At 38.0% G+C, this 23,958-nt stretch overlaps 1 long non-coding RNA gene across 3 annotated transcripts in view; it reads right to left on the reverse strand.

Moving 5' to 3' along the window:
• LOC112640998 (uncharacterized) overlaps positions 1-23,958 on the reverse strand; it is a 297,942-nt gene that overhangs the window by 258,334 nt on the left and 15,650 nt on the right. For all 3 annotated transcript variants that reach the window (XR_003124408.3, XR_007411562.1, XR_004816897.2), the window contains exon 2: positions 11,797-11,887. This is a non-coding gene — a long non-coding RNA (uncharacterized LOC112640998). The remainder of the gene's footprint in view (positions 1-11,796; positions 11,888-23,958) is intronic.

The raw sequence follows: 23,958 nt of genomic DNA on the forward strand, positions 1-23,958 counted from the left end.
ATGGAACTTTTCATCACATTTCTTGAGGCAACAGAATAAAAATTTTTAATACAATTATTTCTTAGTTTGCTCCTTTTCTGTCAAGCATGCAACTGCTTTTCCTTTCTTCTGAAGCAGTTCATATTATGATGAGTGAAAGGAGAGAAATAAAAAGAGCTATGATCATGTCAACCACAACTGAACAAATACATTTATTAAAAAGAACTCCCACCAGAAATCTTAGAAGCCTCACAAAGTCTTTCTTTTTCATACACTAACTCTATTATGAACTGAAACGTCCCTTTCTTTTATTTTAAATTATTGTCATCGTCCCCTGAGCATGTACCAACCAGTGATTTATGCTGTGTCAGATGATAATACACTAGTAAATTTGGTGTTTTAATGGCTGTAATAGCTCTAATAAAGAAATTAAATCAGATGTCATATGCAGAATGTACATTTTTTGCCGCTAACAATAAACTGAATTATAGCAGGCTAAATACTATAAAGGAACACATGTATCCATTTGCAATTGAAAGCCTGTGTTGAAACTACTCTAAGATAAGCAGAAGAGGCTCTGGAGAAGGCAGATGAGCAAGGAAGGTACTGGGGTTTTTTTTGAAGAACATGGTCAATTTTCCCAATTCTTTCAACTCCATCCTTTATGATTCACTCTAAATTTTATCCTGAAGAGCATCATGCTGTACCCTTTCCCTCCTCTTTCGGCCCAACCGAAATCCTAGAACCCAGGCCCGTAATTTTAATATGCATATAATTTCACACAGTTGATGAATATAACACACCACGAGTAAACAGCAGGGAGGGGCTAAATGGAAAACCCATTTGTTAGTTTTCCCTCTTGGAGGTTGTTATTTTTTAAATTACTGATATTGGACACTGTAGGAGTGCCCTCTTTCATACACACTGAAGCACTCCACTGGCCCCAGGAGTCTCTAAGACTAGTGGATTTTAATAGTTATAGATCTTAAATGGAGGGTTAGAAATTGTTTCTTTTCATTACAATTACAACAAGGAATTAACCCCAAGGGTATCCACTTAATTTCATAATATATAGACTGGAACGCTAATGTGGCTCTTCTACAGTGTAATAAAGAGGCAACTGGCCCTTCTCTCCCCGGGGTGGGTTTCTATAAAATGTATCACCAAAAAAATGTAAAACGAAGAAGATCTGAAGTTAACAAGCTCCCTAATGACACCAGCTCCAGTGCCCGGCATGAGTGGGCCCTCACAGGCATTGAGTGCTGCTTTCTTTTTTTTTTTTTTCAGTGGGAGCTCAGTCCCAGCCCTTTTCTTTGATTCACTTCACTGACACAAGGAAAATGGAAAATGAGAGAAGGAAGGATAATTTACAATTAAGCACGGGAAGTCACAAGGACGGAGGAGAGACTTGGAGCAGACCCTGAATCACCAGGTTTGGGAGATGGGACCCGCAGTGCAAGCTGGCCAATTGCAATTAAGCCCATTTAACTCTTTGCACTCTGTGGTGACCTTGGCTCCATTTTATGGGAACTCCTTCCCTCCTTGCTGGAACCTTAAGCAACACCAAGGGTTAGGATTTTCCATCTTCAGGCTCCAAGTGTCTGAAGCCACTTCCTGGCAGAGATTTGAAATCTTGGATCCCTGCTGATTAGCTCTCCCGGTTGAAGGCATTTTTATTTCCCAAAGCTTTTTTATGATGTTTGACTGTCTCTCTGGGACGAATGAGAGGAAGGACAAAAATAGAGCTTTAAACAGAAGTGGGACAGGGACAGTGGGAGAGGCAAATGGCAGTTTGATAAAAGCACAACCTGGAAAGAAGAATATTCTTCTTTTATATTATGCATTTCCAACATGTATTGTAACATTTGGCCCACTACAGGCTTCCAGCCAGCCGTAGCCTGAGACTTCACTTCTTCCTTTCCCACTGAAAGTGTCGGCTCTGTAGAAATCTGCAAATTTGCCAGTCAACTGGGGAAAAACTGATGATCCAGAGAGAAGAAATTACACATCACTCATTTGTTCACATCTATCATGCAGATCACATTTCCAGAGACAGATAAGATTGTATAGGAAAGCCACAAAAGAACTCTGGCTTCAATGAAAAGCACCCCTTTACAAATCAAAATTCCCAGCTTCCCTCCTGAGATATAGGAAGCAGCGGGTTGAAGCAGATGTCAAGAGGCTGCCAGGAGAGCACCAGAGATGAAAAGTCACTAAAGAGGACTGAGGGAGATATTTATCACAAGAGAAAGTTGAGAGTTCTCGTTGCTGGCTCAGAGCTCCAGGAACCATTTCCAAGAGAATTCAGTATTGTTTGCACACCCACGAGACACAGAAAAAAGGGAGAGGAAGGCACACTGCCCCCAGAAAACAAACCTAATGAGGATTCCACCAGAAAGCCAATGAGACAGGGTACATGATTTAGCAGCTGGTGATGCTCAGCTTAGCCAAGTGGCCAAAACTCTGTAAATATAAACCACAGACCCAGTAGCAAGGATGACAGCAGTGATGCATATGCTGGTCAATGATCTGTAAACTTTTCTATCCCCACATTTCCTCATTCTCCATTTCATCCCCTTAAAACCGCATGTCCCCATAAGCTAAGCATCCTGAATATATCAATTGTTGACTTATGAGAAGTTGTGTATATCTCAAAATAGCTCCTTAAGTGTTTTTCCCCAGTGACTTTAATTGTGTTTGTTCTGGGCTCATAAACTTGGGGAACTTGAAGCATTTAAAAAACACACACAAGTATGGTAACCAAATGTTTTGGTTTTTCTAAACTCAGTGCACTCTAATTGGTTTTTTCCCTTTAAAAATTATAATTAAAAGAAGCGAGCTCACCTATGTAGAAATTTCTCATTTCTTTATTTACCTTAAATCTTTTCATGCAGGAAACTGTTAATGTTCTTTGTTTTGTTTTGTGTTAAATAGGAATCGGATAGAAAACAATTCTCTAATTAGAATTACACGGGATGTATGCCTTACAAGTTTGATTTTCTGAATTTCCCCCTGACATTTTCAAATTGAATATCATATTCAGTATCAATCTAACCAATATAAAGCAATTTAATTTTTATAATGAACCAAGAGAATATCTGAATTTGGCATATTAGACAGTTTTTGTCTCTGCTGAATTATTTTAGGAGATGTTTTAGTTAAACTGACTTACAATAGCAAATTTCATACCCTTCAAGTAACATAAGGGTATTGCCTCCTGATACATTATCATTATATAGGGCTAAAACTTATTCATATCAAATTACACTTGGTAAAGTGTCTGAATTGCCTACTACTATTTCTGCTTATAATGGTACATGCTTTATAGGTCTTACGAGATGGTAAGCTTTTCAATATCACATACATCACAGTATTTGATTGTTCAGCATCTACAACAATGTTAGTGATTATTTGCATCCAACAAATACTTAAAACAGTATAAATGATATAAATGTTTATACTATAATATAAATAGGATAAACATATCTATTTATCATATATTGCCTCCATCAAATGACACAAGCTATTTCAAAAACGGAATATAAATACACCAAAAACAACAAACCATTTGTTCTTTTCTAGATTCCCAAGATCATACTGGTAGATGGTCAGAGGAGAACAAAAATCTTATCTCTGACAGCTATACTGCATGAAAAATTAGAAACATTCCCCTAATTCTTTAACTCTGGCCCTGGTAGTCTCTTGAAATTTTGCCCAACATGACCAGTGACCTTGGTATACAGTGGTCCAAAACTGCATGCTTTAGTTTCTATCACAAAACTATGTCTTCTTCCATGTTTCCCCTTTTGGTCAAAAGGATAAATCATTTTCTAAGGCTACAGGGATTTTTTTGGACATGTTACACTGAAATATTATTAGGCTTGTGTTTGGACATATCAGGCAACCACCTGGATATAAGAGTTTGGGCCTCCAGCCTGGAGAGATACATTAGGGAGTCACCAACATAGAGACAGAATTTAAATCTGGAAAATTATCTAAATGGTAAATACAGGGGATCCCTGGGTGGCTCAGTAGGTTAGCACCTGCCTTCAGCCCGGGACATGATCCTGGAGTCCCGGGATCGAGTCCCACATCAGGCTCCCTGTGTGAAGCCTGCTTCTCCCTCTGCCTCTCTGTCTCTCATGAATAAATAAATAAAATATTTAAAATAATAAATAAATAAATGGTAAATATAGATGGAGAAGAAGAAAAATGTGAGAACTGAGCTACAGAGAACTCCAAAAGCTAGAACAGAAAAGAGGAAGCTCTCAAAGGCTGTGGAAAGGAGCGGGTAGGGTGGGGAGCAGATACATGGCTAGTGTAGTATCCTGTATTTCAAGTGAAGCAGGTGTTTCTAGAGGGAGAGCAATGGACTCTGTCAACCACTACTGATAGGTCAGGTTTAGATAATCACAGGCCTTATCAACATTGTGATTATCAGTGAACCAGGTAAGAGTGGCTTCAATGAGTGCTGAGGATGAAAACATTATTGGAGTGGCTCCAAAGACGAAGACGAAAGATTTTAAGACAACTCCAGTAAAAGGGAGTGGATAATTGAGGTAGTAACTGGTGAGTGATGCAGAGTCAGAGCATTTAAGATAGAAAAAAAAAAACTACAATTTGCCTATGTATCAACGGGAATGAACCATGAGAAAGTGAAAATTTGGTTTTGCAGTAGATCAAAGAAATGATTGCTATCTGATTCCCTTGAGCAATAAAGAGAAGATGGAATCCAGTTGACAAGTGAGGCTGACAAGCAGGGGTGCACACCCACAGCACTAGGGAGGAGGGCAGAGTTCATGAGGTGGATAGATGTGGTGGTGGCAGCACATGAACATATCTCACCTGATGGTTTATGTTTTCTTATCACTTAGGTCTCAGAGCAGCTGCCACCACTCAAAGAACCTTCCTTGACCACTGAATTTAAGGAGTTCTCCCTTTCATAGGGTCCCATACAAACCTATTTTACTATCTTTACAGAACTTACAGCTTTTTTTGAAATTGGTGTGTAATTTGCTTTCTTGATAATGTATACATTTCCCAACTAAGAGCATAGACCTTACTACTCTTTACTGCTCAATTCCTATAACTGAAAAGCAAAAGAATACAAATAGAAGCTTAATATATAATAGTTGAATGAATAAATCAATGAGAGCTTCAGAAATAAGCACTCCCTAGAATCCAAATCATTTCAAATGTGGTATTACCAGTTTCAAGTATGTTTTCTAGATTGACTCATATAGGGAGCAAAGTCTGTGGATAGCTGTGCCTGCATTACTTGCTCTATTGAAAATGTACACTCCTGAGTTTTGCAATAGTGAATTCGGTCACTCATAGACACGTTACAGGCTATATACTAGAAACATTATAGAAGAAAAGCAGGTATCTCCAACACAAACGGTTCCAGTAGTCTTGCTGAAGCACTGCCCTTGGCATAGAAAGGAGGATGCAGAGAAGGAAAAGATAAGTCAGGAAAAAAAAAAAAAAAAGAAAGGGAAAAGCCCAGGAACTCAAAACCATTAAACAGGAGAAAATTATCCTTAAATGTTTGTCTAGCACTTGATATTTGCTTTCCATAATTTTTATTAGTACTGCATGAAATCACTCCAGAGGTCAGTTAGGATGGTTGGACTCATTTTTACAGAGCTGTAAACTGAGACTCTAAGGGCTTAAGTGCTCTGCTCAAAGGAAGTTATCTGCAGCTGCTGAAAAAGAACTCACAAAGATGCTCCCTGCTTTTTTCTTAGCCCACCTAAGCCTACTATACCTCTAAAAGCCACAGAATGAATGGTAGGATGATCATTAACTGCAACAGGTGACCATGATAGATATTTTTTCTGATACTAATTTTACTTATCAGGGCTGACTTGCATTGACCTGAGTAGAGAATATTTATGAACAAGAAATTGTTCATCTGTGAATACCAAGTCCAAATTCCACGAAGAGTGTTTGTACTTTGGCTGAGCTATGCCAAAAAAGCAATTAGACATTACCCAGTGCTCCTGGGTTTGACCTGTTATTTCTACCAGGTAAGCAGAGGGAATCCACGAAGTTATCTATGGCTAGGTACCTTGGAAATTTTCACAGGCTATTTTTCAAGGTTAACTGCTATTGCTGGTCACCTGTAACAAATAGAAAAAGAAGAGGGAGAGAAATGAGGGAACTGAGAAATAGGGACACAGGAAGGAAGGAAGGAAGGAAGGAAGGAAGGAAGGAAGGAAGGAAGGAAGGAAGGAAGGAAGGAAGGAAGGAAGGAAGGGAGGGAGGGAGGGAAGAGGAAGAGAGAGAAAGAAAACTTAGTAGAACATAAGGAAGTTTTTATAAGAGAAAAAAGAAAAAATAAGTTGACCTAAGAGTTTACCCTTTTGCTTTAGTTTTCTAATTTTTAGAAGTAGAAGAGGCTTTGTTTTGAGAAGTTGATCATTTTTCTTCCAGAACTGTGTTCCCAAATGAGAAATAACATTCCATTCTCCTCTACGTCTCCGACAAAGGAGAACTTCACACCCTCGTTCCAAACCACATATTAGAATAATAATATTCTGCCTGAAGTGGAGAATGACTCCCACAGTCCGCCTCCTTGTTCACCACACAAAGACTTTCGCAAAAATATAGTACAAAGCGATATTGTTTGATTATGTTCCCCCCAAATGAGGTAAGTGTCATTTAGTTAAGGGGAAACTGGAAGATCAATTTACAAAACCCATAAATGTGTAAGGATAATGGAAATTTGTTTGCTCTTTTGTAGCTTCTTCCTCCCTCCCTCCCTCCCTCCCTTCTGTGATGTTTACTGCCATTCTTGGACTATGTAAAACAATCAGATTGTGGTCTGGTCACTAATAAATGTCATCTTCAAATGGACATAGAGAAGAAGGCAGACACTGTTGAGAAAACATTGTTTGGGGGCTTGATCTCCTCTGTTGCCCTGATTACCTTACCTGCTTTCCTCAACCTTAAAATCTGCTTCATTTCCTACTTCTGGGATTCTATCCTAAGACATCATCCAATTTTTTTAGGAAAAGGTTGTGGATAAAGCTACACCCACTAAGCAAATTAAAAAATAATACTAATAATAAAACTCCCAAATTTGAAGTGTTAAATAAATTCTAATTTATTTTGTTCAAAATAATATGAAGGCATTTGAATATAGTGACAAAAAATTCAGTACATATGGGAAATCTTTGGATATTCAACGTTAAATGAAAAAAAAAAGGACGCAAAATTGCATCTATATGATTAAAGTATATAGAAAGTGGAAAGAGAAAACAGAATTAAATGTTAAAAGGTAAGTTAAGATTATTCTCTTCTGTTTTCTCTATATTCCAAATTTTCTATGAAGTTAAAATAAATTTTAAGCAGATTTTTTAGTTTAAAAGAGATATGTGATATAAAAGGGTGCACACTTATTCCAATTGTTCCTTTTTCTTTTTAGGTATTTCTTGGAATAGATGTTTGTGGGCAAAAAAACATCTTTGGATTAAGCCAAGTTTCTGTTCTCTGAGCCAGTTGATAAGGGCAGGGATTTAGAAGGAGAAAGAGTTATATAATCAGAATTTTATTAAAACTGTCTGGGATTTTATAGATCATCTGTTTGAAAGCCCCCATTTTATAATAGAGAAACCAAGAAGGGAAAAGTTAGAAAATATAAGGGGCAGACATGTGGGTGGATCCAATAGACACGGTGTGGGTATAATGAAATTTTTGTAGTAGTCATTATTTCAGAGAGCTCTGAATATGCCTAACATTAGGTCTAAGTAGTAGACTACTGCTGTCCAACTCACTCTCCCTGGCCCCACTCTTTCCTAGCCACCTCCAGTTCTTTGCATCAAAAAAGTCTATTTCTCTGGAGAGTCTACAGAACAATATTTACAAAACCCAGAGATGGTAGTGAAGATAGTCATGAGAACTGCCTAAGTACTAGAAACAATGTATGATGCTGTGGGACCCCCTCTGTGCTGGGGCTCCCATTCCCGGATTCTGGATGTGAGGGCTGCTGACTGGCCACTCTGAGTCCCTTTCTGTGAATCATCCTTGGGCAAAGCCACCTCATTTAAGTGATACCCCTCCTGGGCTGGCAGTCTGCACCCAAAGACTGGTTCCGTGGGGGTATGAAAACCCAGGCCTCGTGCCAGGATCTGGGACAGCCGTGAGGGTCATTTCATTTCAGAGCTGCCCATAGGATCAGCCAGGGCTCTGCTGCAAAGACATTATGCTCAAATTCTCCCTGTACCCATCCTGCTATCCTTGCTCCCCAGTAAACCTCCTACACAAGTAAATCTCTGTCTCCAAAGTCTGTTTTCCAGGTCACCCTGGAAATGGCATCCTAAGGAATGACTCTGTACCATCACATGAGAAGCCCATTATAAATCTTAGAGTTCATTTTGACTGAAACTGTGTTATTTTCAACTTATTATTGAAGGTGAAACAAAAACAAGCGTCTGGTTTTAGAATTATACACCCTCCCACTCTTCCCAGCAGCAAAATTAGGTAGAGCTGAACGACTGTCTATTGAATTTTATCAATTTAGGCAACTAATCTTGCTTGAATACTGTTACCCTTAAGAAGCCTTTACACTATTTTTTTCTTTATTTCTACTTTATTCTCTGTTGAAGTTATAAGCACACATGATAGGAATATTAATCTGTGGGTAATCTTTATCTTTCCTACTCAAAGTGTGGTCACTGTACCAGCAGCATGGGAATCACCTGCATTGTTAGAAATGCAGAGTCTCAGATGCCATCTCAGACCTACGAACTCAGAATCTGCGGCTGATCAAGATTCTCAGATGCACATTAAAGACCAACAAACACTAAAATGCTCCACTGTTGTCAAACAACCTGCTAATTCAGACTAAGCATTATCTTAGGGAAGACACGCACTGAACTTGGAAGAATTCAGTAGGAGTCCCAATTGTGCTTCCATCTTATGGAGCATCTTAGGCAAGTAAGTCTTCATTTCCTGAGCATCTATTTGCTCACCCTTCAAAGTTCTTAGAACAATTTGTGCCTTAGAGGATTTTTATGAGAATTTACACTTGATTTTATTCAAACAAATTTTTACTGTGCATCTGTAAGGAGCCAGGCATTGTTTTAAAGTCTCCAGTGCTATGAAGAATAACACAGGTTCAAGTCCTGCCACAAACATGCATTGAGCACGGACCATGCACCATGGTGCTAGAATTGTAGCAATAAAATAGACTCTTTTGGAGCCAACAGCTGAAAATCGGACAAATACTGAATGAATTATCATGAAAAAACTGTCAGTATGACAAAAGAGAAATATAGGTGCTATGAGAGCATACAGTAAGGGAATTAACATTGGCTGAGGAGGGCCCTTCACACAGGCCTGATGGGAAAGGTGCACAGGATGGGGCTAAGTTGGGTGAGACTAAGGAAGCATCTCCTGGAAGAAACGTTATTCACTGAGACTTACAAAATAAATAGGATTAATTCTCATTAATTTTGGAGGTTAGAGTAACACAAACAGGGAGAAGAGCATGAACTAATTTAGGGCTTTGCAAAAGAAAAGTGAACATAATCAACAACACATTTTTGAAGATATCTTTGAATTACAGAGATAGATTAGATTGACAGTACAGACTGTAAATAGTCTCTTGCCCCTCATTCCCTCTGCAGCCCGACCAGCCCAGGTGCTTCCCCATGTGGCCCTGCAATGTGTGCACCTGCTCCACGTGGGAACTGTAAGTTACAAGCTATCTTTTCAATAGCAGATCCTGATCCGCTGGCCCCACCATAGGTGAATAAAAATGAAACCTACATTTTAAAACAGTTACTTCATTTAGCTTTTATAACACTCCTATTGGATGCGGTTCATTTTCCCCATTTTTTGAGATGACAAAGGGGGAATGCATCAATCTCAGAGCCCTCTACTTTGCTAAAGCCAATTTAATGCAGTGGGTAGAACATATATTTCTAGTAAAACAGACTGCCTAGGATCCAAATCCCACCCAGGATGAGCTTGGCAGTAAGCAACGAGCAACCTCAAGAATCTCAGTCGCTCTATACGTAAAAGTTTATTACCCATTCTCACTAACATCTGCAAGTCTAGATACTCTTCAGGGAAGTTCACTTCCCAAGTTCTATTTTGTGACTCCCATCATCTCATCGCATGGCTTTCAGGATCACCAAGACAGGCAAAGAGAGGGCAGAAAAGATTCACAACTATCATGACTATCATAGCCTGGAGATGACACATGTCACACCTATACATAGGCCACTGATCAGAACTCATCATGTAAACTAATTACAAGGAGGCTGTAAAATAGAGCTAAGGACATAGATATTTGATATTACTTTCTGTGACCCACAACTTCTACCACTTTGAAGCTTTTCAACCATGGGCAATATCCTTACCTTCCATCAGCAGATTACAATGTCCCAAGTTCAATCGCTGTTGTATTAAAAAAATCAGTTGTAAATCATCCCTTCCATTTTAAACACATGGACATAATCGGAGCTAAATACGTCATTCCCTTTATAGTGACTCAAGAGTTCCAATATATTTTCTTGAGTTCAATGTCCTCTTTATTTACTTATACTTAGAATATAAATTACTAAAATTAGAATCTACATTGTTTTCATGACCACTTTCAACTTTGTGTTTTGCCTTCCTCTATGCCATTACTTGGAATGTGTTCAGTTTTAAATATATATAATATATATTTAATATATGTAATATATATTATAAGATTATAATATATAACATATTATATAATTATTATATATAAGAACAGAATCACACAGAAAATAGTCCCAATATTCTAAAAGGTCTAAAGAAAGCTGGAATTTTTTTAGGATGCCACAGAAATTAAATCAATCTATTATTTTCTTTTTTCAACTATTTTATTTCTCTATCAGCTGCTTCTTTTTACTCCATTATGAGTGTCTTTCCCTGTGTTCTAAGAACCCCCATACAAATGATCTAATTGTTCCAATTAATCATTTTCAAACTGTAGCACCTCTTTGGAACTAAGTCCCAAATGGGGTCCTTTGTAGATCACAACTCAGTCTGCACGTGGCTGCCTTGGTCAAGCACGTTATCCTAGTACAGCCTGCCACAACCAGACTTGTTGAAGGTCTTATAACACTTGGTGCTCCTAACTCACCTCTGGCAGCTTAGCTCAGAAGATAGTTTGGGTAAAGGACAATCTCATCGTTTCATAGATTCCTCTCCAAAATAATATTGTGAATTCTTTTCCATGAAGAAAGCCACATTATTTTCAGTTTACTCTTGGCTTAGTATTCTAGAGAGTAGGAAAATATTGAACCATAGGGTTAGCCACCCATGGCAGAGCTAACAGATGGGTTTTTCAAGACAAAGAAAAATATGTGGAAAACACATCTTCTAGCCATTCTATCTCTGTCACGCGTAGAATTTTTTTTCATAGAATTTTTCTAAGACACCTACAACCTTATACAGATTTTCAGTATCTGTTGTAGTATTGGATTTTCTTAATTTACATTTTGAATTATTATAGAAATGGTACTGTTACCATGACAAAAATGCAAAACTGAGTTATCTTCTCAAACATATAGGTCACCCAGTGAGCACAACAGAAAACTATGATAATTGTGAATTTAAGCAAGAAGAGAAGACAGATCAATTTCGAGCAAAGGGCACTGACTAATCTATAAGTAACCTTTAAACCATGGAGCATTATGTAAAATATTAAACGATTTTTTAAAGGGTAAAAAGAAATTGAAACAAAAACTAAAATTTATCTCATAAATTCAGTTTTTCATAAACATAAGAGATACATTAAAGAAGAAAATCTATCAGTTAATTGGTAAACGTATTTACCTTGGTCACTTCATTGCAGTGATAGGTATGACGGGAAGGGATACTGGAAGCAACCTCAGTCCATCACTGGGAATATGGATGAATCAACGTGCTGAATGTATAATATGGAGTGGCAATTAGAAACAAGATATGAGGTTTTGTCAAAGCAACATGGACAGGTCCCCCCCCCCAAAAAAAAGGAATAAAGAAAAACGTAATGAGAGATACATCATCTGATATTATTTACATAAATTACAAATATGTATATACAAAACAATAAAACACAACCTGAAACAAAAAGATGCACTAGAAAATAGTTGTCTATGCTAGTGGAACTAACACCTCTCAACAAAATATCTAAATAGTACAAAAATTTGCTAAGTCCCATTCAGGCTACTCTATGTGCCATCCTCAGTGGCCCAGAATTGTAGGAGCTAAAATGCCCAAAATAAGGTTTTGGAAGCCCTTCCATTCTGGCTGCCTGTGCTCTAAAGGAAATGGGTGGGGTAGACATAAAAGGGAACAAAGTTGAAACAAATAAGAACAACTCTCTGCACCAAGCAGATACTAGTTTGTCTGCTAAGAACAAAAGAGTATAATTAGCATCTGGCATTGGTTGGGGGACGGGGTGTGGAGAGAAAGGTAGCCCTCCCTGGCCATGACAACATGCTTAGCCAGACTGTATAGACTGTATATTCTTAGCTTATGTGGGGTTTTGTTTTGTTTATTATCTGACCGTCAGCAGGTTCTTTGGAATTCACACCCAAACACCTAGGAAAAGTATTACGGTTAAGAATCAAGCCTTAGCAGCCATTCAGTTAGTTGCTTAAACCTCAGCACAAATCAATCGAAAAGCAATAGACTCAAAACTACATAGAGATGTGGATTAATCATCGACAGCACATCCATCACTCGGTTAGGTTTGGGATTCTGCAAGCCACAAATATCATGTTCCAACAAGTAGGATGTGACACGTAGGCAGGAAAATAAAAGGCAGTTGTGGTACTGAGTATTACAGGTTATCAGAAGTCAGGTCCCAAAGCTTCACACAATTGAAAATGATTAGTGATACTCCCTGTGATAAAGTTTCAGGCCACTAGATGCTGGTAAGCCTAGTAAAGGCAACTTTTCTATAATAGCTAAGGGAAAGTTAGAAGGACCTAAGTAATAGAAAACAGCCAAGACCGATTTGGAAGCTTCCAATCACATAACAAAGCACATTCTTTTTTCAGGGCATTGTGGCCAGGTGGGGGATTGGCTTATGAAAGCAGTCTCTACATGACATGATTTATGGAGAGAACCACAAACTTGCTGACACAATTCCATACAATGGCATGCTGGACAAGTTATATGGCTTTCCAAAGGAGATGCATACAGGATGAGAAACAGAAACAAGATTTTATGATTTAAAAAACAAATCATAGCCTTCCTGCAGTCACATGTCCAACATTTAATCTCTAAATTATTACAACCAGAGGAACCAACATTTCCATTCCTGCAGAATGAGTGACACATGGTTTAATGTTCCTCTCCCCTCCTGGGAATGTACTTTCCCCAAGAGCCCAATGAAAGGAGGCTTGTCTGGTCATATCTCTGGAAAGGGATCATTGACTATGCCAGCTTTGATGTTTATTACCTTCCTACAGTGAAGCTAGAAAAATTATGAAAAAAAAATTTAGAAGCAAAACAAAGACTGTATCTCAATATATTCTCATAGAACTAGTTCTGTTTTGGCAACACTCTTTCTTCTCCTAAGGCCAGGGGTGATATTCAACACATGAAACAGTCAATGTGGCACCCACACAGGCCAATCCAACCACATAAAAATCAACTATACTGATGCTGGTGCCTACTAGCATAGCACGGCCTAGAGCCCTGCTGAGGTAACCCTCAAATACTATAGACCGGTTTTCTACTTTGAACTGGGATAAATCCAGAGAGCTTGTTTAGTTTTCCAGAATCAACTCAAAAATCTGGTGAAGGTCCCTGGGGTCCTTTATTGCAGGGATTCCCAAGCCCCTGATGACCATTTGTTGTCCCAGTCAGACTCAACATGCACAAAAGCAGAACAGTCCCACAAAATGACAGGCTACCCCTGGATTTATCCAGAAAGAAAGATATTCACTCCACTTCGCACTCTGATAAGGAAAAAAGAAGGAAAATCCAAGTGCTCATCCCCACTCTGAGCCCCTCTCCCCTGATAGGTACATTCTGGGGCAGGGGCAGGCACCCCAACTCCGCAGTTCCACTTTCCTGTGTTCCCCTACTACTTCTTTCTCCCCTAAAAGGATCCTTCTAAGAAAGCTTGGGCTCTTCCCAGACTACTGGTGGTATAGGAGCCCACAGCCACTTTTTGGGCAAGAGGAAACTCACAAGAGGGACCACAGAATAGGGCTAATGCCCCTATCTCATCCAAGACATTCCAACTCTTAAAGAACAAACAAGCCAAACTTGACATTGATCCTACTAGTACTATTTTTTAATGTAGTATTTTCCACTCCTTTTTAAAATTATAATTAGCACACAGTGTTATATTCGTTGCAAGTATAATGATTCAACAATTCAACATTATCCAGTGTTCATCCAGGTAAGTATACTCTTGATCTCCTTCATCTATTTGACCCTTCCCCCAACCTACCTCCACTCTTGGCAACCACTAGTTTGTTCTCCATATTTATAAATCCATTTTTTGTTTTTCTTTTTTTGTTTTGCTTCTTATATTCCACATATAAGTGAAATCATATGGTATTTGACTTTCTCTGGTTGACTTATTTCACTTAGGATTATACCCTCTAGGTCCACCCATGTTGTTCCATACAAATTTTAGTATTATTTGTTTCACTTCTATAAAAATTGTTGTTGGTATTTTGATAGTGATTGCATTAAATCTGCAGACTGTTTTGGATAGTACAGACGTATTAACAATATTACTTCTTCCAATCCATGAGCATGGAACATCTTTCCATTTGTTTGTGTCATGTTCAGTTTCTTTCATCAGTGTTTTATAGTATTTGAAGTACAAGTCTTTTACCTCCTTGGTTAAGTTTACTCATAAGTATTTTATTACTTTTGGTGCAATTGTAAATGAGATTGTTTTCTTAATTTCTTTTACTGATGCTTCATTATTTGTGTGTAAAAATGCAACAAATTTCTATATAATAACTTTGTATCCTGAGACTTAAGTAAATTAATTTATTCAGTTCTAGTAGTCTTTTGGTGGAGTCTTTAGAATTTTCTACATACACTATTATGTCATCCTCAAGGAGTGAAAGTTTTACTTCTTCCTTAACAATTTGGATGCTTTTTTTTTTTTTTTTTCTTGTCTGATTGCTATGGCTAGGTCTTCCAGTACTAATGTTGAAAAAAAAATGATGAGAGTAGACATCCTTGCCTTGTAACTGATCTTAGAGGAAAAGCTCTCAGGTTTTCACCATTGAGCATGATATTAGCTGTGAGGATTTTATATATGGCCTTTTATTATGTTGAGGTTATATTCCCTCTACATTTTCATTGAGAGTTTTTATTGTGAATAGATGTTATACTTTGTAAAATTATTTTTTGCATTTATTGAGATGATCATGATTTTTATTATTTTTCTTGTTAATGTAACATATTATGTGGACTGATTGGTGAATACTGAACCACCTTTGCAATACTGGAATAAATTCCACTTGATTGTAATGAATTTTTTAATGTATTGTTGGATTCAGTTTACTAATATTTTGTTGAGGATTTCTGCATCTATGTTCATCAGAGATACTGACCTTTACCTGTTGTGTCTTTATCTGGTTTTGTTAACAGGGTAATGCTGGTCTCACAGAATGAATTTGAGAGTTTTCTTTCCTCTTCTACTTTTTAGAATAGTTTGAGAAGAATAGGTATTAACTCTTCTTTGAGTGCTTTGCAGAATTCACTTCTGATTCCATCTGGTCCTAGACTTTTGTTTTGGTGACTTTTTTATTACTGATCCAATTTCATTACTAGTAATCAGTCTGTTCAAATTTTCTATTTCTTCCTGATTCAATTTTCGAAGGTTATATGTTTCTAGGAATTTATCCATTTCTTCTAGGTTGTCCATTTGGGGGCATATAATTTTTCTTAATATTCTCTTATAAACCTTCATATTTTTATGGTGTTGGTTGTTCTTTCTCCTTCATTTCTGATTTTATTTATTTGAATCTTCACTCCTTATTTCTTAATGAATCTGGCTAAAGGTTTATCAATTTTGTTTAACTTTTCAAATAACCAGCTCCTGGTTTCATTGACCTGCTTCATTGTTGTTTTGGTCTCTAGTTATTTCTGCTCTAATATTTATTACTTCCTTCTGCTGGCTTTGGGCTTTATTATTTTTCTAGTCTCTTCAGGTATAAGGTTAGGTTGTTTGAGATTTGTCTTGTTTCTTGAGGTAGGCCTGTATTGCTATTATATTCCCTCTTAGAACAGCTTTTGCTGCATCCCAAAGATTTTGGATGATTTTCATTTTCACTTGTCTCTATGTATTTTTTTTTATTTCCACCTTGATTTCTTGTTTGACCTAATCATTCATTTTTTTTAAAGATTTTATTTATTCATGATAGTGAGAGAGAGAGAGGGAGAGAGAGAGAGAGGCAGAGACACAGGCAGAGGGAGAAGCAGGCTCCATGCAGGGAGTCCGACGTGGGACTCGATCCCGGGACCCAGGGATCACGCCCTGGGCCAAAGGCAGGCACCAAACTGCTAAGCCACCCAGGGATCCCCAACCTATTCAATCTTTAGTAAGATGTTATTCAGCCCCCATATATTTGCATTCTTTCCATATTTTTTGTGATTGGTTTCTAGTTTCATATCACCATAGTTGGAAAAGATGCATGATATGATTTCAATCTTTAATTTATTAGGGCTTGTTTTGTGGCCTATTCCAAAGAATGTTCCATGTGTACTTCAAAAGAATGAGTATTCTGTTTTTGGATGGAATTTTCTGACTATATCTATTAGGCTAATCTGATCCAATGTATCCTAATAGTACTTATTATTTCAAAGACGTACAGATGCAGTCCTTTCCACACTGCTGGGGAGAACTCTTGTTATTTGTTGGAACACTCAAACAATGTTTTGAGTATACACACTCATGAAATCATATGTACTTACAGGAGAAAGTTGTACTGTCACTGTTCACTAATACAGATTTTACAGTGTAACCCTACTTATAGAGGGTTACATCCCAGTAATCCCATATAACTTGAAAATATCTTAAGTCAAAAGTAAATTTAATAAACCTAACATCATAGCTTAGCCTAACGTACCTCAAATGTGCACAGAACATTGTTATTAGCCTACAGTTGGGCAAAATCATCTAACACAAAGCCTAGTTTATAATAAAATATCAAATACCTCATGTAACTTATGTAATAATTATTAAAAACAAAAAACGGAAGGGTTGCAAAAAACAAAACAGGTATGAATACATGTTTCTGGTTGTTTATCCTCATGATCTCATGGCTGACTGGAGCTGTGACTCATCACCACTGCCCAGCATTATGAGACAGTATCATACTGTGTATCCTACCCCAGGAAAGGATTACAATTCAAAATTTGAAGTATAGTTTCTATTGAATGCATATAACCCTTGCAGCATCACAAAGTTAAGAAATCATTATTTAAACCACAGTTAAGTTGGGGACCATCTGTCATATTTTCTAAACATTTCTATATGAGGACACTCATATACGTTTAGAGAACTACATATATAGTAGCTGAGAACACAGGCTAGAGCCAGACTTCTATCCTGGCTGGTCCACTTAGTGGCTATGGAATCTTGAGTCAACTTCTTAACCTCTTCAGGTTTCAGTCTCCTCATCAATAAAATGAGAATAGGAAGTCTAACATCATAAGATCCTTGGGAAAATTAAACAATTTCAATACAAAAGGTGCTTAGAGTGATACATATAGTAGGCATTCTGTAATTAATAAACGGGATATATTTTCACAGCACAGACAAAACGGTCAGTTGATTCTGATAAGCCAAAGCAAGAATCGTCAGACTTTCTAGAATCCTACAGATTGTTTTTTGTAAAGATGTTCACAATTTACCTGACTGGTTTGTCATCATGGACTTATGGATTTATTCAACAGATACTTCTTGAGAGATAACTATATGCCAGACCCTGTGCCAGTAGCTGAGAATATTAAAAGGAATGAGGTGTGGTCCTTGCCACCATAAAGTTTACAATCAAGTGGTGGAGATAGACATATTCACATAATACAACACAAAGAGTGGTTTTAGATGGGGCACAAGAAAGGAATTAACCCTCATCAAGGAGCCAAAATGATATATGTACCCAAACACCTCTGAATAGTGGCACTGGGCGGTCAAAACTTATATATGATACAAAACTAGACTCATCATACCTATGAGGCTTCATTTCCACTGATGAGAGAAGCAAAACCTAGATCCTATTTCAAAGTAATTTACACCTTTCTTCTTTAAGTTTAATCTCTTCTGGGGGATCCCTGGGTGGCGCAGCGGTTTGGCGCCTGCCTTTGGCCCAGGGCGCAATCCTGGAGACCCGGGATCGAATCCCATGTTGGGCTCCCGGTGCATGGAGCCTGCTTCTCCCTCTGCCTGTGTCTCTGCCTCTCTCTCTCTCTCTCTCTCTCCTGTGTGTGTGTGTGACTATCATGAATAAATAAATAAAATCTTTAAAAAAAATAAAATAAATTAAAAAAAAAAAGTTTAATCTCTTCTGGGTAGTCAAATTCCAGGTTTTCCCCCAACATCATTCTCCTGTCCCTAAGGGACTTATTAATTGTCCTGACATTAGACAAAGACTATCTGGCTCTTGCTTAGTGTCTGAGAACCAACCACATCCATCAACTGCACCAAACTCTGTGATGCCGGTATCTGTGGTCTGATTCCTTAGCATAGAGGTGACAGCTTTTGGGTAGCTTGGTTTCTCTGCCAGTAGCCTCAATCTCTCACCTCAACACTCATATACAAAACCGACATTCTGAGATTTAGCTACATGCATCCACATGCGGCCCTTGCTTTGGACTACCCAATCCATAATTTCCAGTTTAAGGTGTGGCAGCTTCCTGGCAGACAGGCTATTTTCTAATTCTTAAACAGTGTCCTTTGCTTCAAATTTTAAGAACTTTCCTGAATCTGAAGGACAACTTGAGAATGGGCCAACTCAGGCCTGGTTATCTTATACACACATAACACCATAATTTCTGTTCTACCAAGGATGTTCCTCTTAATCATCTCCATTCAGAATTTGAGGCAAGATGTGAGTACCAAGTTCCCTTTAATCATTGATGTTAAAGTCAGGTGAGGTCTCTAGCCCACCCAGGGCCACGAACCAGACCCAATTCAGGACTCAGGATTCTTGCTTTCTTCTTACTCTTTCTCTCCAGGTTCCTCCCAACCAGTTTTGTTTTGTTTCCTTCCAATGTATTGGAAAATGAACTTTGTGCTCCACTCTGCATATTCTGTGTTCTGTGGCTTATAGTAAATTGTTCTTCCTTCAGTCCTGTAACTTCTTAATATTTTAAAGGAATAGTTAATATTTAAAGCAAAGCTTCTGGTTTCTCTTTCAATGAATCTAGGTATTACAAGTGAATGCCTTGGCTTTTCACAACTGTTGTCTCTGAAATTAGCTTCAAGAGCGTGTTTTGGAATTCAAAAACTGAACATTGTCTCCTTTGTTCTTAGCTGGGTCCTGCCCTCCCCCTGAAGCAATGGATATCATGACTCAGTGGGCAGAACTATAAAGCCAATGAACTAAAGGAAATTAAAAATACAGAAGAGAGAGTTTCAAAACCATGCCTTCTTTGCCCCAAAATTTTAAAAAGAAAATTAATTCCAAAAGATCGGGTAACAAAATAGCATTGAGTACTTCTGTTCTCCAATACACCTTTGCAATCCTGTGGCCTAGAGCATATCATAGGAATATAAAGCGTTCTCAAAACGCAAAAGCGTTCTCAAACAGGTGAAGCTGTAACATCACCCTGATTCCAGGGTGGGTGAACATTCCAACTGCAGCAAAAAGAAGGCTTTGCCACTCCCTGCAATAAGCAAGGTTGTTCTGGAGGTGAGGGGAAGGACAATGGGGGAGGTTGATATAAATCACAGAAACTGTGGATTTAAAAAAAAAAAAAATTCTTGTGTGACTGTCCATGAGCTGATCACTCAAAATTACCTAGCTATAGTTTCCACTAACAACCTTAGACTTTAAGAACCATTGTTCTAGCTCTCTACAATTAGCTAAATGTGTTCCTGCCTTTTTTTTTTTTTTTTTTTTTTTTTTTTTTTACTTTCTCTATGAAGTAGTTACTGGAACCAAATTTCCATTTGAAAAATCCAAGGCCCTCTGACTTTCTTAAAGCCAAATAGTGCTAGTGATAGAAAACAAGTTCAGACCTCCACACTCCACATTGAAGGGGCTATTTACATTCTTTATCCTTATAAATGCTGCTCCCTAATTCTCTTCTTTTCTTAAAATCATTCCCCATTTTTATCCCATGGCTTATAATTATTTGCTTATGCTGTTTATTCTTCCCAAATATCGACAGACTGCAATTATCACTAATTCATGCAAGTTCCTTCCCACACAGTGTATTGCATGGCCTGCTCATCCTGAATGTCAAGTCATCAGCCATTTCATCTGTATGATTCATCTGTCCCCTGAAATCACCTCTAATTTTGAGGAAGCTTGCAGTCTTTACAGAACTCACATGAGTTCTTTTAGTTACTGTTCATTCCCTAAAGAAGATACTCTTTTATCACTTTCCAACTCCCACTCAAAGTATCTAATGTCTCAAATCTTCCACTGCCCAGGTCATTCCCCCTAAGACTCTCCTTTCCCAGGAATGCCCTATGTGTAAGTCAGATCTCACCACCCATCATCTTAGCAAAATGTAGCACCAGCTATTTTAATTTAGCAAATTAAAAGTAACAGCTCTATAATAATTAACTTCCACTGCATTGTAACCCCAAAATTTAATGGTTTTAAAAAACCATTTATTTAGCTGACAATTCTGCAGGTCAGCAGTCTGGGCTGTGCATAGCTGCACAGTTCTGGTCTTGGCCGGACTCAATCAATGCATCTGTACTCAGCTGCCAGGTCAGCTGGGAACCAGTTGGTCTAGGATGACCTCAGCTGGAATGGCTGCCTGGACTTGTTCACAAAGCAAGAGAGCAGAGAGAAGATATAGGCTTGGAACTGATACACCATCATTTTTGTCACATTCTATTAGCCAAAGCAAATTCTAAAACCAGACAAGATCCAAGGATTGTGTAAAGAGACTCTTGATATGAGATGCTGCAAAAATGCAATGAGGTGATTTTTTTTTTAAGCAAACTACCAAAATATCTGTGGCAAAAATTGGTCCAACCACAAACTTTATTAAGTTTGACTACATGACCTACTCTGCTAGGCACCCTTATGTGAATATGTATTTAACTATTTCCTAACCAACATATTTACTTGGCAAAAGGAAATGATCTAACTAAAAGGAGTTTAACTCCATTAAGTTTGCCCAACGTTACTAAGGTATCTAATGCTAGGCACTGTGCTAGTCATGAAAATATATAGGCAAATAAGAATATTGTTACCATTAAGAAGCTTGCAGTCTAGCAGAGGAAACAACTAGACAAATACATGCAATTATAGATACTTGGGGTTACAAAGAAAGGGTATATGACTCAGAAAATTTCCTGGAGGAGGTTATAGAATGTCAGGTATCAGAGAAACCTAAAAGGTTTAGAAGTGCTGCATTCTATGTGTATGGACACATAACTGTGAATTCACAGCTCCCAGCTTTGTGAGATGGTCAAGACAGTACGTCACAGACAAACTTGGGTCACCATGAATAGCATATCTGATACCAGAGACTTTCAACAAGGTAGCGTTGAACAGATTTAGCTCACCAGTCCCCCACTTAAGGATCCTAGGTAAACCTTAGTTTTTGTTCTCTACCAAAAATATCAGCATTGCTTGTTTTCTGTCTCCCCAGCACTCCTCACTATTCAATCTATGTTCAACATCCATGTTCCTCTATGTTTAGCATTTACAATCCTAAAATCTAGTTCATCCTCAATACTGAGATGTGGTTTCCATGTCAGTTGCCTCAGGTAGTTTTCATCCTATTCTTCAAGTCCAATACCAGTCATACATTAATTTATACAATAATTATTTATCAAGGACCAGCTATGGCCTAGAACTACTACATGATGGTAAAAAATATAATTATAGCCTCTATCCTCATGACTCTCATAATCTGTAGAGAGAGACTGATATTAAAACAGTAACTGCACAAGTGATTTTCAATTACGTTTATATGTCCTGTAAAAAAAATTATATTAAAAGGTACAGGAACAAAACATGAAAGATCTTAATTAGTCACCTGACAGATGAGCAGAAATTGACCCCAAAAGAGAACTGCAGGGACCCAGAGGACACAGAGCCTGTGTTCTAGACTAACGACACAGTGTGAAGGAGCTGAGTGTGAAGGAGGCTGGTGTATTGGAGGAGCAAAAAGCTAGCCAATGTGACTGGATGTGAATAATGAGAAGAATCATAGGCAATGGGGCTGGAAGGGTAGAAGACAGCCAATCCACCCAAATGGATTCACCACTCTGCATAAAGATATTTTTCTCCAAGACCACACGAAACTTAGGATGCATGTGACTTCAGCATTAATGCAATCTTACAATTTTCTATTTCATTTATGGTTTATCAAAGAGTATCTTAATTTCTCAATCCACAAATTTAGCTATAATTCCGACTAATCCCAGTGCCTTGAATATTTCCTCAAGATATGGTTAACTTTAATCCAACCAGTCAGAAAAACTAAGCAGATATAAAATGTTTTATAGGATCATAGCAATTGAAAACATCTCCCAGGGCATATAATAAAGGGTGGTGGAAGAACCAGAGCTAGAATCTGGTTCACTCTGCTTTCTCTCTGAGGATGTTAAAGCTAAAAATTATGCCCTACCGCCTTATCCCTAGAATCTAAGGAAGAGAGGTTACCACAGGGCATTCTAGGAATCCCTCCAATCCTCTTGTCTATTTTACTATCCAAAACCTTTCTTTATCTCTAATATTCTCTTTTAAGTTCTTTTAAAATTAGAATTTGGAGTAAATGTGCTTTATATGAAAACAGTTGGCTGTTTCTGGGTGTAAATGTGGTTGAAAATGAAAGCTATAAAAACAAAAGTAGAAAACCTTGAAACCTCAAACTCTGTGCATCCACTGGTCAAAAGTTTCTGTGGTTGTATGTTGGAAGATGGCAGGGAGTTGCTAGCAGAAAACAAATCTGGAAGAGGGATTATACTATTTCTTACTTCTCTAAGGCTCACTTATTTGATCAGACTGAGATTCCTGCTCCCCTTTAATTCCCCATATACTACCTCGCTGAAGAGAATTAATGTGCAATCATGATTCTTTGTCCCCCTCCCCTAACCGGCAGCACAGCCACCCTATTCTGGACTCATGGCCATTGGTGGGTTTTCCTACCCTACCACAACTTAACCCATTACTTAATTCAGCATTTTCTTGGCATTAACTTAGCATGTAATTCTTTAGTCTACATCGTTTAATTCACCTGAGTTCAAAGAAAACCTGTGCAAATTCTGAGGTCAAAAGTTTGTGGACCACTGTTTTTCCCAGGAGGTCACTTTACTTGGGAGTATGATGCCATTTTCTAACCATTTTCAGAGCTGAAAACATAATCTTGAATTAAAACACTTTGCATTTTAGGAGCTCAGTTCCTATGCTGGGTTCTGTTATTTTAAAGCTGGCTAAAAATTTCCTGGAGGTGACTGAGTTTTCTCATTCCCCGGGGAAGCTGCTGTGAATGACTTTCCACAATGCCTTTTCTGAGAGTCGCCAAGTTCACTTTTTGCAACCTGAGTGTTATACGCTTAAATATATGCCAGGGGCATTCAAATTGAAGGAACCAATGAAAATTCTAAATGGAAAGCTTTTAAATGAATATAGAAACAGAGAGCTTAACTTAAGGAGGTAATAAAGTAAAAACAAAGCTTAGGGTTCCAATCTCACCCTAAGCAGTGGGACCCTAAGCAAGCTGCTCTGGATTCCCATTCTATCTCAGGGATTTCATGGCATTCTTTCAGAGATGAAATGAATTAACACGTGTAATTCATTTCTTGCCTTTGGCTTTCCTGATGTCTAACTAGCC

The sequence above is a fragment of the Canis lupus genome, chromosome 6, assembly GCF_003254725.2.
Source record: "Canis lupus dingo isolate Sandy chromosome 6, ASM325472v2, whole genome shotgun sequence".
NCBI lineage: Eukaryota > Metazoa > Chordata > Mammalia > Carnivora > Canidae > Canis > Canis lupus.